The sequence below is a fragment of the Crocodylus porosus genome, unplaced genomic scaffold (assembly GCF_001723895.1).
Source record: "Crocodylus porosus isolate Cpor-Errol unplaced genomic scaffold, CroPor_comp1, whole genome shotgun sequence".
NCBI lineage: Eukaryota > Metazoa > Chordata > Crocodylia > Crocodylidae > Crocodylus > Crocodylus porosus.
In genome coordinates this window covers 19,283,849-19,300,602 of record NW_017728943.1, presented here as the reverse complement: position 1 = coordinate 19,300,602, position 16,754 = coordinate 19,283,849, and the positions used below count along the sequence as shown (strand labels likewise).

The 16,754-nt window shown below is 44.7% G+C and overlaps 1 long non-coding RNA gene across 1 annotated transcript; it reads right to left on the bottom strand.

Annotated features, from left to right (window-relative positions):
• Positions 1 to 5,382: 5,382 nt before the first annotated feature.
• On the bottom strand, positions 5,383 to 15,422 carry LOC109319153. The gene is made up of 2 exons (XR_002103386.1): positions 15,331 to 15,422; positions 5,383 to 5,496 (listed from the first exon to the last, which is right to left on the bottom strand). It is a non-coding gene; the product is annotated as an uncharacterized LOC109319153 (long non-coding RNA).
• Between the last annotated feature and the right edge of the window lie 1,332 nt (positions 15,423 to 16,754).

Sequence of the window (16,754 nt, the reverse complement as noted above, 5' to 3'; positions counted from 1 at the left end):
TTAGAGATTAGGAAGAACTGCTTCACGGTAAGGGTGGCCAGAGCCTGGAACAGGCTTCCCAGAGAGGTGGTGCTCTCACCTTCCCTGGAAATCTTCAAGAGGAGACTGGACAGGCACCTGGCTGGGGTCTTATGACCCCTGCCACCCCCAATGCTCATTCCTGCCCATGGCAGGGGGTCGGACTTCTAGGTCTCTTCCGACTCATTGATTCTATGATTTTAGTTTTTCCCCAGCTGTATCCTACTGGTGGTTCACAGTCATTAACTGGTACCCCTAGGTCTTTTCCTTTCTCATTCATTTCCAGCTGATAAGCTGCCAGCTTACAGCAAAAATTCCTGTTACTCATCCCTCAGTCCATGACCTTGCCCTTTAGACTTAAATTTCATAGATTCATAGATGTTAGGGTCAGAAGGGACCTATTAGATCATCGAGTCCAACCCCCTGCCCTGGGCAGTAATGAGTGCTGGGGTCAGATGACCCCAGACAGGTGTCTGTCCAATCTCCTTTTAAACACCTCCAAGGAAGGGGATAGCACCACCTCCCTTGGAAGCTTATTCCATATTTTGGCAGCCCTCGCTGTAAAGAATTTTTCCTGATTTCCAATCTGAATTTGCTCTCTTCCAGTTTGTGGCCATTATTTCTAGTTACCCTGACAGGCATTGTGGTAAACATCATATCCCCTATTTCTTGCTGCCCACCCCAATGAGTTTGTAGGTGGCCACAAGATCACCTCTCAGCCTCTTCTTGCGGAGGCTGAAGAGGTTCAGGTCTCTCAATTGGTCTTCATAGGATTTTTTCTGTAGGCCCTCCTCTGAACCTTCTCTAGCCCATACACATCCCTCCTGAAGTGCGGTGCCCAAAACTGGATGCAGTACTCCAGCTGCTGCCTGAGCAATGCCACAGCAGAGAAGTAGTATCACCTCCCTAGACCTATTTGTGATGCACCTACTTATGCAAGAAAGGGTGTGATTAGCTTTACTAATTACCACATCACATTGGTGACTTATGTTCATTTTGGAGTTGACTACAACTCCAAGATCCCTTTCTGCAGTTGTACTACTTAGAGTGGTACTTCCCCAGCTATGGGAGTGTTGATGATTCTTCCTCCCCAGGTGCAACACATGACACTTATCCTTGTTAAACTGCACCCTATTCTGTTCAGCCCATTTCCCCAGCCTGTCTAAATCAGCCTGGATTCGCTCCCTGTCATCTAGTTTGTGTACCTCCCCCCATAGTTTGGTGTCATCAGCAAACTTGGACAGGGTGCTTTCTACTCCCTCGTCCAAGTCACTAATGAAAATATTAAACAGTATCAGTCCCAGGACAGAGCCCTGGGGGACTCTGCTGCCCACATTTCTCCAGGTAGAAACAGACCCGTCCACCACCATTCTCTGGGTGTGTCCCATAAGAAAATTTTCTACCCACTGGACTGTGTAATAATCTACATTTTAACTATTTCATTTATTTATAGGAATTGGGTGTGACACTGTGTCAAAGGCCTTTAAAATCTAAGTAAATAACATCTACCTCTATTCCTTCATCCAAGCATTTTGTGGCCCAGTCATAAAATGAAACCAGTTTAGTCAGGATCTGACTGCTATGAACCCATGCTGATTGCCCCTTAGCATCATTTTACCCACTGGCCCCGCACAAATGTAATCCTTAACAATTTTCTCAAAGGTCTTGCCAAGGACAGAGGTGAGACTAACCAGCTTATAGTTACCCGGTTCCTCCTTCCTCCCCTTCTTGAAAATAGGGACCACATTGGCCCTTTTCCAATCCTTCGGGACCTGTCCTGAGTGCCAGGAATGCTCAAACAGTTGTGCCAGTGGTTCCGCTATGACTCCAGCTAATTCCCTAAGTACCCTAGGATGAAGATCATCAGGACCTGTTGACTTAAATACATTCAACCCCTCCAGGTGCCCCTTTACCAGGTCAGCACGACCCCACGTTGCTGGGTTGGTATCTATACTGGGCTTACCTAAGGTCTCAATGGGATGCATATTTTTTATTCATGTCCAGAACATGGATGCAAAAAAATCATTTAGAAGCTCTGCTTTGGCCATCCTATCTGTTACCAGTTGCCCTAGTTCATCCTGAAGGGGCCCTAAGTTACCCTGCACCTTCTTTTTGCTTTCTGTATACTTAAAGAATGACTTTTTGTTATCCTTAACTTTTGCTGCCAGCCTAAGCTCCATTTCTGCTTTGGCTCACCTCACTTTTTCCCTGCAAGCTTGAGCCAAGCACGTGTACTCCTCCTTGGTGGCAGGCCCTTGCTTCCACAGCCTGTAGGCCTCTTTTTTTTGCTCCAGGCTCTCCTGGATTTCCCTGCTCCACCAAGAGGGTTTCTTTGCTTTCCCCCCTCCCCTTTTATGTGTACTGGGATGGTCCTTTTCTGTGCCTGTAGGATTACTCCCTTGAGAAATGCCCACCCTTCCTGGACTCCCATCTCTCCAAGGCTTTTACCAGTCAGTCCCTCCCTAACTAATCTCCTGAGCTTGCTGAAGTTGGCCTTCCTGAAGTCTAGCACTTCTGCCCTACTAGTTATCTTCCCCACCTTTCTCCAGGTAGTAAACCCTATCATTTCATCTTATTTTTATTACTCCAGCTCCAAGGTCATCTGGTTCTTCAAGTGTGATATACCACTCTAGCTTTGTATTGATGATGCCTCCCAATTTTGTCACCAGCAAATGTTACCATTACACTTGTATTTTTTGTCAAGATCATTTATGAAAATAATAAACAGGTCAGCCCCAAGACCGAGGAACTCCATTAGCAGCTCTTCTCCTGTCCAATAGTTTCCATTCTAGGACAACCAGTTGTCTCTTCCCTCACCTTACAATTCTTGTTCCAGTTCCTGCTGTCACCACCAAAACTAATAGTTCTCCACTTGGCACCATTTCAGATGCAGTCTAGATAGACGAGAGCTACTGCATTTATTTTTCTAGAATATAAGTGATCTTATCAAAGAAGGATATCAGCTGAATCTGGCATGCTCTCATTTTATCCCATTTTCCATTTATGCCCCAATCTTGTAATTATTTTTTTCCCTCAAACTGGGCATGTCTGCACATGAAATTAATGTGCACAAATAAACTTTGTTGCTTATGGCTCTAGAGTTTATTTGTGTTCAACACATGGAGCCTAGTGGGAGCAGCCTGGGCTGGCAGGGGACCCAGGGGTCAGCCTGCCAGCCCAGGTCTACTCCGACCAGGTTCCATGTGCTAAGAAGGGGCTGGTTGGGGTATGAGGGTGCTTCAACATGGTGGCTGTTCGTGCATCAGCCAGCCACTCTACAGCATGTGGAGCGATGTTGGAGCAGTCAGCCCAGGGCTTCTCTGATGTGAGGCTCCACATGTTGCCTGCTGGCTAGCCCAGTGCTGAAGCACCCTTGTGCCCCAGCCAGCCCTGTCACCATCTACACATGTGTTTTAAGTGCAGTAATTTACTGTGCCATTGGATAGTACTTGTGTCTGATGGGACTATCAACAGTGCATTAAAATGAGTCTACACTGGTCTAATTGCCATGCACATGTAGATGGTAACACTTTACTGCACAGTAAATTAGTCTACTGCTCAGTAAAGTGCACATGTAGAAAAGTGTAGAAAATGTGTAGAAAACTTTACTGCACAGTAAATTGCATGGTAAAGTGGTCTTTGTTTTAAACTCTCACATACTAGTGAGGTGAAATGGATTGGCCTATAGTTTCTTGGATCACTTTTTTTTCCTGTTCTTAAACATAGATAATATATTTGTTATTCTCCAGTCTAACGGTACCACCCTATTTTGATAGATTAGTTAAAAATCCTTGCTATGTAGTTGGGATTTCCCATGACAGTTTTTTCAGAGTTCTGTGCTCAAGATTATCAGGACTCCCTGATTTTAGTACGGTACACTTTTTGAATTTTGCTCCCACCTCAGTTGTGGCAATATCTCTTTGTCTACAGACTGTGCTGTGATGACTTTCTCTCTTCAAGCATTTGAAAGCTTGTTTAACTATCTGCACTGTGCAGTTGGTCCACTTCTTTCTGAAGTGCTTTTTCATCTAGAAAAACCTGGAGACCTTCCTGACTAGATTCCCCCTACCAAACTAGCATGGGATACAAGTTGCAGGCAATTTTTGTATGATAAAATCTGAGCCTTCTCCACATGAAGACCCCTGAGCATTCCCACTGACTTCAGAAAAGTCAGGATTACACCCACCTCTGGTAACTAATAACAAGGGCGACTGGTGCTGCCTTAGTCAGGGGGAGTACATGCCCCCCTCCAGTGACCAGTCAGTGACCAGGAAGCTGAAGGGTCCCCCCATGGCCAATTGCGTCAACTGAGGGGGAGTCCCCACATGGCAAAACTTACCAACTGGTGAGCAGCCACACTGCTTCTGGACGTGGGGCTTCCAGAAGTGGCCATGGCCTACATCTGGTGCTTGCACTCCCTGGCCGGCACTTGTGGGGGGGCACTGGCACTCCTGCCTGCCCCGCCTCTCCATTGCCTGAGCGGAAAGTGTGGCCTGACAGGGGGTGCACTGGTGCTCTCAGAGGGTGCATGTGCACCCCCTATGCATTGCCACTGATTAATAATATAGCCCCATCTCCATTCATAAAGTTTCTTCCCATCCCCTGAGAGTGTGGGTTCATGCATATTTTAGCCAGACAACCCTACAGCTGTAGCAAGTCACGACGGGCTCAGGTAATGGTGTCAAAAAAGTTGTAGGTGCCTGGGTTCATGCCCATGTTTGGCCAAGCAGAGTGAGGCCCTCCAAAAAACCCCTGGTGTCATTTTTCTTTCTGTAACACACTGGTGTTCGAATGCCAAGTCTGATCAATTCTGACACTGCCAGGAATATTCTAGAAATCAGTGGGCACAAGCCTATGGATCTGATGTTGAAAAATGAAAGCCAGAACAGAGGAAATGGAGACCTTGTTATGAGGGAAGGAGTGAGGTAGGTCACACAGAGGGGTATGTGGGACGTAGGGGGGATGTAGGGGCAGGTCTGGGGCAGTTGCTGGGAGTCCCAAGAGAGAGGTAGTGGGAAAGTGGCACATGTGGAGCATGGCACGAACTGGAGGGAAGGATGTGATGAACTTGAATATGTGTGGTGCACTCAGCCTGCAGAAGCAAAGAAGTATGTGACCTTCTGGTTTAAGCCAGACATTAAAACCATCTCCCTCTTTCTATCGCTGATAGAGGGGGCCAAGGGGATGCTTAAACCTCCTGTAAAATTTGGTATGTGTCTGGTGGGGAAACAATCAGGGGATTTTGGCTCAGACCCACCACAAACCTCCCAACAAAACTGTGTCTCCTGTGCAAGCTACTGCAGAGTGTCATGTCTGCTTCCCCTTGCTGCACAGTCCCTCCATCCTCAGCGTCTGACTCATCAGTGCTCCGAGGTGCTATTTATTTTAAACTCCCTCCTGCACCATTGCTACTGGAATTGCAATCTGACTTTGCAGGAGGCTTGTTTCAAATGTTAACTTCTTTCTGTTTCTTTTGATCTGGAAAAGGGAAAAACAACATATTATGTTGACTCACTAGAAAACTGCTTATTTTGAAGCATAATTACAGGGTATGTTCCCCCATACAATTTGCACTCTCCAACATAAAAAAAGGACCATTTGTCTTTGACAGTGAATTGGTGAATGCTGACTTAACCCCCAGTTGTTTAAAAAAAAGCAGCAAAAAGTACCAGCAAAGAAAAAAACAAAACAAAAAACAAAACCCCACAACGCCTTTATATTCCACTTCTGTTCTCCTTGGCAGCCACTCCGTAGGTTTTTTTTTTCCCCTCCTGGTCCAGCAGATGGTGTGAGATGGCTGTTTAATGACTCACATGGGGCGTGAAAAGGAAAAAGATCATACTGGTGATCGCGCTGAAAGATGCTAGAGTAAAGCCAACAATGTGCAAAGATGTGCATGAAATTTGAAAGCTGATATGTTCTCTGGCTCAAGCTGTTTTGTGTATGTCTCCTCTTGGGTGGGTGCCCCTTGGATTTGCTGTTCATTGTTCAGAGGGCCTGTCTATGGCATTTTTCTGCCTTTTCCAGGGGGTTAATGTGGGATTCTGTTGACCTGACTGCATTATTTTCAGGGAAGTAAATTCATGTAGCCATAGTCTAGACTGAGGTGCTTTATAGTGTGCCCATTTCTATTATTAGCTGCCACAGTTCTTTGGATTCTTAACAATAACTAAGGAAATAATGAACCTCCTGACTGGTTTTTTTTGTTTTTCTTTGTTTTTTTCAGGTGTAGTTACCCTGAAGCAGGGAGAGTGACACAGCAAGAAGTTCTCTTCAGTGTTCTGCTGAGAACGAGAAATGCCTCGTAATTCACTGTCCACCCTCCTGAAGGGAAGAGCTGAGATTAGATGAAGACATTATACATTATGAGACTTTCAGCCTGGGGTCAGCAGTAAAACATGGTCCAACTCAGCAAGAAGGTAACATTTGTGTCTGATGCCTGTTACATGGCCTGTCTGGAACGAGTTTGGTGGGTCTCAGACTCTCGGTGGACTGGTATGTACAACCCTACTGCAGACTTGGATTAGCTGTGGTGACTGACATGACTGATAATATATGTTTGTATTATGATATTGGCACCTGTCTGCATAGACTGTGCTCCTGAAAATGTATCAGTAGATATTCTGAGAGACACTTCACTATAATGGTCTGTGGTTGCTAGTTCTCAGGGGCAGAAATTATGAGAGGTCCAATTTATACCAGCTGAGGATCTGCCCATAGGATGCTTTTCTTTTAGGCTGGTGGTAAGGCTAGATCCCCAAATGCAAAGGTAAATGGATCCTTAGCAAGGGTGGCCCATGAAATGAGTCTGATCCCTGCTGGAAGTTCCTGGTCAACCAGATCTACCAGGCTAGCTGGCCATGTTATGTACATTCTTATGGGTCACTGATTTTAAAAGCAAACTGATGAACCTAATGGCACTAAAGCAAGTTGTGTGATGGATTGGAAAAGCCAGTCATGTGTTGGATTGATCTCAACAGTGGACATGGCCTCAGGCTGCAAAACTTGAGTCTCGACTTCCATCTTCCCCTCCCTCTGCCAGCATAATAGTCATTAACATTTGGCTGGGGGGGGTGAGGGTCCTTAGGTCTGTTGTTACAGGACTGGCAAGGATAACAGGAGTTTCATGGGAGATTGCAACAGGATTTTGGAGATGGATTTAACTGGTAGAGATCTACCAAGGGTCACTCATCTTCATATGGTTTAGACGTTCCCTCCATGGTTTAGATGGGAATGACCTGTAAACCTAGAAGCTGGATTTGGTTTTAGATTTTGAACACCTTGGTCTCAGAATGAGGGGCTGGAGAGTCTAAATTCAGGAGTTATGCCAAAGGGTTAATGGGGTGGAAAACCATCAGCTGGGCAGGCCTGATGTGAAGTCAAGGGCCTAACTTATGTGATCTCAAAAAATGTGTTTTATAAAGTGACAGTGTTTTGTGATGGGATAATGTATGGCACTTTGTACACTTGTTCTTGAGCAGCCACTAAAAATAACAATCATTGTGTATATAAGTGTTCTAGATATAGGCATGGGAAATGAGGGACATGCAGAACAATGCTTCAAATCCACCAAAACACTGCTGCTTTTTCTTGGTTCAGTGGTTCTTCAACTGGACAGAAGATTCTAATTGTCCTGTGAGATGCAAAGAATATATTCCACCCCTAATTCTGAGAATAGCTTGCATCTTTCACCTGAGTCAAGTGGTCTCTAATCCATTTTTCACAGCATTGTACAACTGTACGCTTAGGGTTACCATATTTCCAGTTCCAAAAAAGAGAACACCTGTTGGGGGGACACCTCAGTCCCAACTCACATGGCCCTGCTACTGACCCTCACTCCCAACCTGCTGCTCCCTGTCCCTGTGGCTGCCCCTCACTCCCAACCTGTGGACCCCTGGTCCTCCTAGTGCTCTTCACTCCTGGCCCATGGTCTCTCACCAACCCCACCTTAACCATGCTGGTGCCACTGACTCCCAAGCTGTAGTCCCCTGGCACTGCCAGTACCTCACACTCCTGACCCAACCCCCCTGCCAGTGCCCCTTACTCCCAACCTGCAGCCCCCTGCCCCTCCCTTCCCTGCTGGTGCCAGTCACTCCTGGCCTACAGTCCCCTGCTCTTCCCAGCCCTGCCAGAGGGGGACCCCAGTTGCCCCCATCCTGACTGGGCTGGATCATAGTGGCTCCAATTCATGCAGGCAAAGGTTGAGTAAGTCTGGCCCTGGTGCAGACTGGAAGGAGGAAAAGGGGATGCCTGTGGCACCCCTCTGCTCTGGGCTGGAGCTCCAGCACCACACCAGGAAGCCTAGCCACAGCCCCCCTCCCCCAGGCAGCATCCTGTGGGGCTGCCTGGCCCCATGAGCACAGGCCACAGGGCTCCCTCAAAGGGCTCCCTTGCCCCCATCCCTTGCTGGAGGGGCAGGCACCTCCCCTGCCCTGCTGTAGCCTGGGTGCCTGGACAGCTTCCCCCAGTGCTGCCCCTTCCTCCAATAGAGCAAAATCCTGGACATTGGTTCCTATTTCAAAAAACTGCCGTGATGGAGATCAGAGGACTCAAAAAGAGGACATGTTTGGGAAAACCCAAATGTATGGTAACACTAATACATTGCTTGAATTCCCTGATGCTACTTGTCAGCAGAGGAAACTGAAAAGTTAGACTGAGGTTGCTGGGAAAAGCAATGTACAGATTTACCTACAACATATCACTTAACATATCCCTTGTTCAGTGCTGTTGCCCAAGGGCCAGCAAAAGTGGCTGGAGGCCACTGCTCGCCAGGGTTCCCAAGCACTATACAGACTATTAGTCAAGATATTTCCCTTCCTGCTAACAAAGGAATGTGCTGTCCTGGCAACGAGTCATGCAGGGACTATGGCTCAGGAGGCACAATTTCTCCTAGAGCTCCAGACCAGCCTGCCTGCCTGGCATGAAAGGAAGCAGAAACATGACCTTGACTGCTCCCGGGCAGTCCCTCAGTCCTTGGTTGTTAGTGGAAGGGCACACGAAAGGAAACTCGTTCCCTCCAGATGCAGCCTCTACATCCACATAAGGCACCAGGCTCATCTGGCCTTTAGTGGACTTGGAGCACTGTGACTCCCACCTACTGGTGCCAGCTCAGCTCTTTGTTCTGCCAAGGTCGGCATGTTGAAAAGTATATCATTTGCTGCATGGGCCAAAGGGGTGTGGAGCTTATGGGAAGGATTCCTGAGACTTGGCACCAAAGAAGTTGTGATGAACGTAGAACGGTTGTCATGGTAACAAATCAGTACTGTGTCAGATGTGAATTTTCCCTGGTAAATGGTAATTTCCTAGATTATCTGCCTGAGGGAGAGCTGCCTTTGGGACACCATGGGCACTTATCAGAGCAAATGTCTGGCATGTGTATATGTGCTAATTAACATGCATTAGAGCAGACTCAATTAATTGGATCAGACTCATTAATTGAGTTTGCTGGAGCAAGATGGGATTACTTAGCTGAGGTAGGTAAGTCAGTCAAAGGACGTGCTGTGCCCTGTTGGAAGGGCTGGGCTCTTGCTGATTGCTTCAGAAGGCCCTGGTGGAATCAATGACTGGGGCTGGCAAAGGAGTGTAAAGGGCTTGTTAACACCTCAGCATTATCAATTTTGCATCATGAGAAGAGGCTGAAAGAACTAGGGCTATTTAGTCCTGAGAAGAAGAGATTGAAGAGGTATTTGATAACAGTCTTCAAATATCAGAGGGGCAGATTACAGAGAAGATGCAGCTGGGCTTTTCTCTGTGGCTGCAGGAAACAAGACTAGGAGCAATGACCTTAAACTGCAGCAGAGGAAATTTAGGCTGGAGATTAGGAGGAACTTTCTGACTACAAGGGTAGTCAAACATTGAAACAGACTACCTAAAAAAAGTTGTGGAATCTCCATTCCTTGAAATGTTCAAAAGCAGGTTGGACAAACACTGGGCTGGGATGGTTTAGTTAGGTATGATCCTGCCTTGAGTGTGGTGGTGGGGGGGGCTAGAGGACCTTGTAAGCTCCCTTCCAACCTCACTTTTCTATGGTCCTATGATCCTAAGAGTTTAGCATTTGTTTTGCACATGTGTAGATATTCTCAGTCCACACATGGGTGAAAAATGATTACCGCCAGTACCGGCAGCCACAGCAAAGAGGCCAAAGGAAGGATACTCTTTTCACCTTGTAAATCTTGCCTATGATGGCCATGTGGGGACTGTGCATTTCTGCCACCTGTGCTGTGTTCCAGTCATCTAAAGAGTTGGGAAAGTAAAGATCCAGTTCGCCAGGAGAAGGTGTCTTGTCATACAAAAGAATTACATTGAATGTCATTGGGTTCCTGTACAAAAGAAACTCTCTTTCAGTGACGCTACTGGATTTATGATGCTGTTAAACTATTGGCATTACATTCTTTCATTTCACTCCGCCCACACCCATGTTGCTTTTAAAGAATCTAAATATTGCTCCTAATTTCTTGATGGTGCCTCTTTAAATATTTACCCACTTTGGAATGTAAATGCAGCATCCCATTAATGGACCTTAAACGGCCATTATCTTCTTAGGGAAAGGCTTTCAGAAGTTTGGAATGTGAAAGTTGCTCTATGAAATCAGACCCTGCTCTATTTTTATACATCTTTGTTGATCTCGTCTGTGCTTTTAGCATCAGCAGCTTCTATCTTGAAGAAATTAAGTTGTATTGTTTGCATAACCCAGCCAGGAGCTGCTTTGGCTATACATCTGTTTCCTTGCTTAGTCAATATTATGCATGTCTTGAATTTAATAGAGCTCTGCTATATCCCATTTATGGATACTGTATTTTATTGTGGACAATAATGTCTCCTCTCTCTCTTTGCTGTGGCAGTAGCTGCAGCATCCGGCTTTTTATTTAGCATTCTCCACTTTTGGAAATTTCTAGCCTGATTTTCAAAAGGTGCAAAGTGCCTCTAACTTGAAAGAATTTTGGCTTCTCAAAATTTGATTAGTCACTGATCAGTGTCACCTTTTCAGAAGCAGGAAATACAATCACACTGTACTCAAACATGCCTCTTAATGGAGAGTTTGTGAGTTTCAAAGCTGCATCAGTATTGGAGTTTACTCTTCCACAACCTGTGAGGCCCTCCATTGTTGCTCCTGGGCTGAGGAAATTAAAAAGTCCAAATATGTTAATGAGGGAGAACAATGTGCAATGTCACCCACAGTGTTACTTGCTCAGTATTGGTGCCCTTTCACCAGCAACATTGGGGACCACTAATATAGAAAATGGGTGAAAACTCTCAATTGGGTCAAAAGTTCACTCAATTTTTCTTGTTTTGAAGAGTAAGCAATTTAATTGTTATAAGCCCCTGTGAGATGGGTGAATCTGTATTAACCCTATCATACAGAAGGGCAGTTTTCCATATTTATCTAGGGATCTCAAATTAGTTTGCATAAAGGAGTGGTCCTTAAGGCTTCTGGCAGATGTTACATTTGTTGCATATTATATATGTGATTGGCATGTGACAAGTCATAACATGCTAGATGTTATTCTTGGATAAAAATGGTGCACCAATCACAAAGAAAATGCTTATAGAAATGGTAGCTACTTTGTGGCACAGAAATATTCTGTGATAATTTTTAACATGTGGTCAGTTATGGTTTGTTAGGTGATACTTGCATAAATGTGCAACAAATGTAAAATCTGCCAGGAGCCATTGTTTCTTTGGTCTAAATTTCTCTTGCACAACATACATCCGGGAAATCCATTTCTTCACACCATTCTCATTGTATCACAATACATAGTTTTGATTGAGGTTCCACAAACCAGTTTATAATGTGCTTCAACTGATATGTTTGATAATATACCATTATGTTGGGAGCCATCTGACCTTGCATCTTAGGTCTGTGAAATATTCATACACTTACCCTGGCCATTTATTTGTCCAGATAAAGTTCAAAAGAACAGCCTGAAAAGTATTCTCTGGTAGATATATATGTACATACTAGAATAAAAAGATAAATTTGGGGAGTATATTCATTGGTGGCTATTATGCTCATCCACGAAATCTCTGTTTCTTCCCTGCTCCCCATTCTTGGAGGGATTTGGAGCATCTACTCTTCCTAATCCTGTAGAAAACTTCCTAAGACAAAGATCTTATTCTGCATGCTATTCCTCCCACTTTTCTTTCAAGTCTTGATAGACTTGAGTCATTACACTGGGATCCAGCTGACTTGCAGTTCTGGCAGCTATGCTTCTGCACATGCACAAAGTTCATTAGCTGCTGACTGTGGAGGTTGATTTTTTTCTTCTGCATGATAGTATCTGCATTTCTGTCCATAGGCTTCTTGTGTACTGGAACAATTGGTTTCTTCCTAAGAAGACTGTCCAGATTTGAGCCATAATGGCCAAAAAGATCATCAGACAGCATGAATATTGTGTCTTCTTGTATTCATAGTACACACTTAACTCAATTAAGTTTCTTACAAACTGCCACACCTGAACGTGGTGTTCCCTCCGTAGGTACCACAATGAATGAGAGTGTGTATGCTCTGATTTTATATGGGGTGCTAGCAATGCATCTCCCTTTCACTGTTCCTAAATAGCCAATTATCTTGATATCTGTTGGACTCACTTTTGGTCTCAATTTAAATTTTATATATTCATGCTTTAATAAAATATTAACCTGAGTTCCAGTGTCCAAAATGAAACTATTGTTCCTTCCACTTCCCCGAGCGACATCCAGTTCCTGCCATTGATTTGCTTGATTCTACCTTATCTGTATAAAATTCTTCTGGTATGGTCTTAACTGTATGCACTTGAGGTTTTTGTGTTTGGGATCTGCAGTACCTAGCAAAATGAGGTGCTGACAGAAGTGCAGTTCTCCACTGTAACTCATAGCACTTCACAGAAAGTGCTATGAGTTCAGCGACCCTCTCTCTTTCCCCCCCTTCCCTGACCCAACAGATGTTCCCTGTTTGGTTGAGGAGGTGGGAGTATTGAGCTCCACTTTGGAGCTGATCCAGATATGTAGCTTCTCTCCTCTAGCGCCCCTTCCCCCAGTGCTCTGGTGATGCCTGGAGGATGAAAGTGGGGATGGGAGAGGGGAAGGAGCTCTGGTCTGGAACCTTGGGGAGCTCCAATCCACCTTCTCTCCTCTCCCCCACACTCCAGAGCAGGTTGGGCAAACCCCAGATGGGAGCTCCCTCCCTTACCTCATCCCCCCTCTCATCCTCAAGACAGCACTGTGGTAAGGTCTAGGGTGCATCAGCCCAGTCCTGCTCATGCACAAGCACAAGCAGAAGTTAATGCAGGCACTCCACTTTGGAGTGCCTTCATCTGAACCCTCATTATGTGAGGGTTAATTTGTTGTCTGATCAGGCATTTTTAGTGCTCTGCAGCCTTGCACTTCTATCAGGGCACAGCTGTACAGCTCTTTCAAGGGGCTGATTGCATGACAAATACCATGTCTCAAAATGGTTCCTCTTGTTACAGTTAAAGCAGAGCTTTCCAAATGCAGCACAGCACTGGGGGCCACATTGCCTTCCACACTTGGTTAATGTCTGCTTATTTGCTCTCTCTCCCTCTGAATTCTCCTTGCCAATGGAAAATTCCATTTTGGGAAGTAGAGTCTTACCTATGCAAAATTTCACCTTGTGAAGTGGCTTTTTCTGGCTGCATTTTTTAATGCTTACTGCATGGATGACCCTTTTTGGTATATTCAGCTCTACTTCCTGACACGTCACAGTTTCTGCTGTCCTACACATTTGGATAGTCTTTTTGAAGGACAAAGTTGCTCACACAATACCCTTCTGGTAATGCAGCATCTGCAGTTCTACAAATAAGCCTGTCTCTAATCTGTCAAGTTCCCAAGAACACAGTTCTTATGCAGTCACTTTAGTTCAGTAACATACTAAACTATATTTTCTCCTGTTATTTGCCATCACACAAAAAGTCTTTGCCTTTCAAGGGTCTTATACATTTTTATGGCATGCAATACTCCTCACATTTGGAAGGTATTACACTCAACCACATATTCTGGCCTTCTGCAAAAGTAAAGATATTTTAAACAGCTAGGGTTTCCTCCTTTACAATATACAAGATACACGATTTTCAACTTCTATTTCATATTAAAACTCAAATTCTTTAAATTTTTTTCTCATTCATCATTTCAGACACCACATAGTGATCATCAAAGTTGATAAATATAGGCAGGCAATGAACGAGAAAAACTAAACAATTCACTTTATTATGGAGCAGTAAGCAACCTCTGCAGACCCTTGGTCTGGCTCTAAGTAACAGCAACTACCTGAGGGACCATCTCCCAATTCCCGTTTCTTTTAAATTAGGGAGTATTTCTAAATTATAACTTCTGTCATTAGATTGCTGACCAAAGAAAAAAAGATGAACTGTTAGAGAAGAGGAACCCAAATTTCCCTGTATTGCAATATCTGCAGCTGTGGCACATCCCATCCATTGGTACCTGAGCTTTTATCTCCTTTCATGATGGCAGGAGAACTTATTGTTATAGAATCTTCTGGTCTTGCCCAAAGACACCCATTGCCCTAATCTCTCCAGGATTGGTTGCAGGTGGGTCTTGTCTTGTCTTGTGGAGTAGGTATTGGCCATTAAAGTTACATGTGGAAGCCTTGGGAAACTCATCTGAATCAGGCTAAAACTATTTGATGGTATCATTGCTGAGACACTGCTAGATGTTTCATGATAGGGACAGAAGCAAGTCTGTGAAACTCAGATCCCAGAACCTCTGCTTTAAAGCCTAGCCCAAAGCCTTTTGAGTCAACAGGAGTCTTTGCATTGACTTCTTAGGGCTGTGAGTACATCAGAGTATGGATTAAGCAAAGCACTCAGTACAGGCTTAATTTTAAGTAGCTACTTAAGTCCTATTAACAACAATGGCACTTGAGAACCTACTTAATGTTAAGCACATGCTTAAGTGCTTGGCTGAATAAAGGTCAATTTAAGCACATGCTCTCTGCTTTGCTGAATTGGGGTATAGGTAGTGATTGGTATTAATATAAGTTAGCTGCAGGTGTCAATGCCAAGCAGTGAGTGGGTTAAGGCAGAATGCATCCATTGAATTACTGGTATTATGGACTCTTGAATCAATGATGTTATAAAACATAAAGTGTGAAATCTTGGCTCTGTTGAATTCAGTGGTGGTATTAACACTGATGTTAACGTAGCCTGGATGTCATCTCAAATATCTACCTGTTATGGAAGTCAAAAAAAGAAGCAGGATAACACTATCCCAGTGCTCTTCTTGCCTAAATCTGAAGCAGGGAAGGCAGGAAGGGAAGGTATTGCTGTATGGCTGACTAGAGTGTAGTTGCTGCCTTACCATGGCTATCAGAAAAAGTCCCAAGGGGTGCATGCATGGGAAGGATATTGTGTTGTGCTGCTTTCCCTTCAGGTTCTGGTGTTGCAGTGAGACAGTTGGTTCACTGTGAATAAAACAAATTGGTCATAAATGTGGAGTCCTTTCTTGTTTTCTTCTGCTTTCACTTCCCCTCCCCTTTTGCCCTGCAAAGACAAAAAGTAAATTTTATTTTCAGGCAGTTAATTAGCTCCCAGCTGATCCACTTGCACCTTGGGCCTGCAATAAGAGGCCTCTTGAGCCATGGACACTGGTTTCTCATAGAGCATGTCCCAACCTAAATCCCCTTGGGAAATTATGGCTACCATTATACACAGTGGTTATTTCAGCTGTGATGTGCAAACCCAGAGCTGAATATCCCCAGAGATCAGGGTTGTTTAGTAATAGCTCCATGCATGTACGAGCAAATAAAGTTGCCCCTACCCTACCCCATGGTCCCCTCTGAGTGGCGGTCCTAGCTCACCTCCTTCAATGACTTATTTCTCTTTTTATAAGAGCAATAAGTGTAACATGCAACAAAGAGCCAAAGCAGGTCTATCCTGATAACATCTGCTTTAGCCTGAGCTCCTTCTTGAATGGGCTGTTCTTAACATCCCTTCTTGCAGGACATATTGGCTTCCTCAGTCAACCTGTCTTGCTCCAGATGCATAAGGCACATCTCTACTGTGGTGGAAACATGTTACAGCCATGCTATTTCTCCAGTCAGGCCACTTGGTAAACTCAAACACACCAGCTGACACGCTCCAAATGTAGACATATGCTGATGAGGTAGCTTGGGGTCTCTGGATGTTGGGTACAGCTTCTGGGGACAACACAGGGGTAGCCTCACCAGCATACTTCCAGGGCACCTAAATGGGCCCATCCTGACCAGGGCCCACTGTCACTGTGATGTAGACGTGCCATGGACTCTTGAGGCTTAATCCTAGTGATATAGGTACATTGGTTTAACTCCTGACTTCCCACAGCAGATGCTTTCAAAATAACATAAAGTACCTCATAAAATGCACTGTCATTCTAGAATGAGAGCATCTGGATAGGGAGCTAGATAGTTAAAACTTAACTCTGTGTGTGTGTGTGTGTGTGTGTGTGTGTGTAATTTTGCTGGTAAATTTCCTTGGGAAGACAAACATTTCTAGTTTTTTGTCCCTGGGCTGGAGCTATTGAAGCCAGCTTGGTCAGAGCCATCAACAATGGGCAGAATATCCCTGAATCTTCTAAGAAGGCCCTAGAGCCCAATACTCCATCTCTAACATTTGTCAAGGATGGCTTATATCTTCACCCAAAGTGCAATGCATGAGGTAAACCAAACACTATTTCATGTTCTCAAATACTCCCCAGACATCTTTCTCTCCCCTGGCAACGATCCCACTGCCAGACATCAGGAAGTT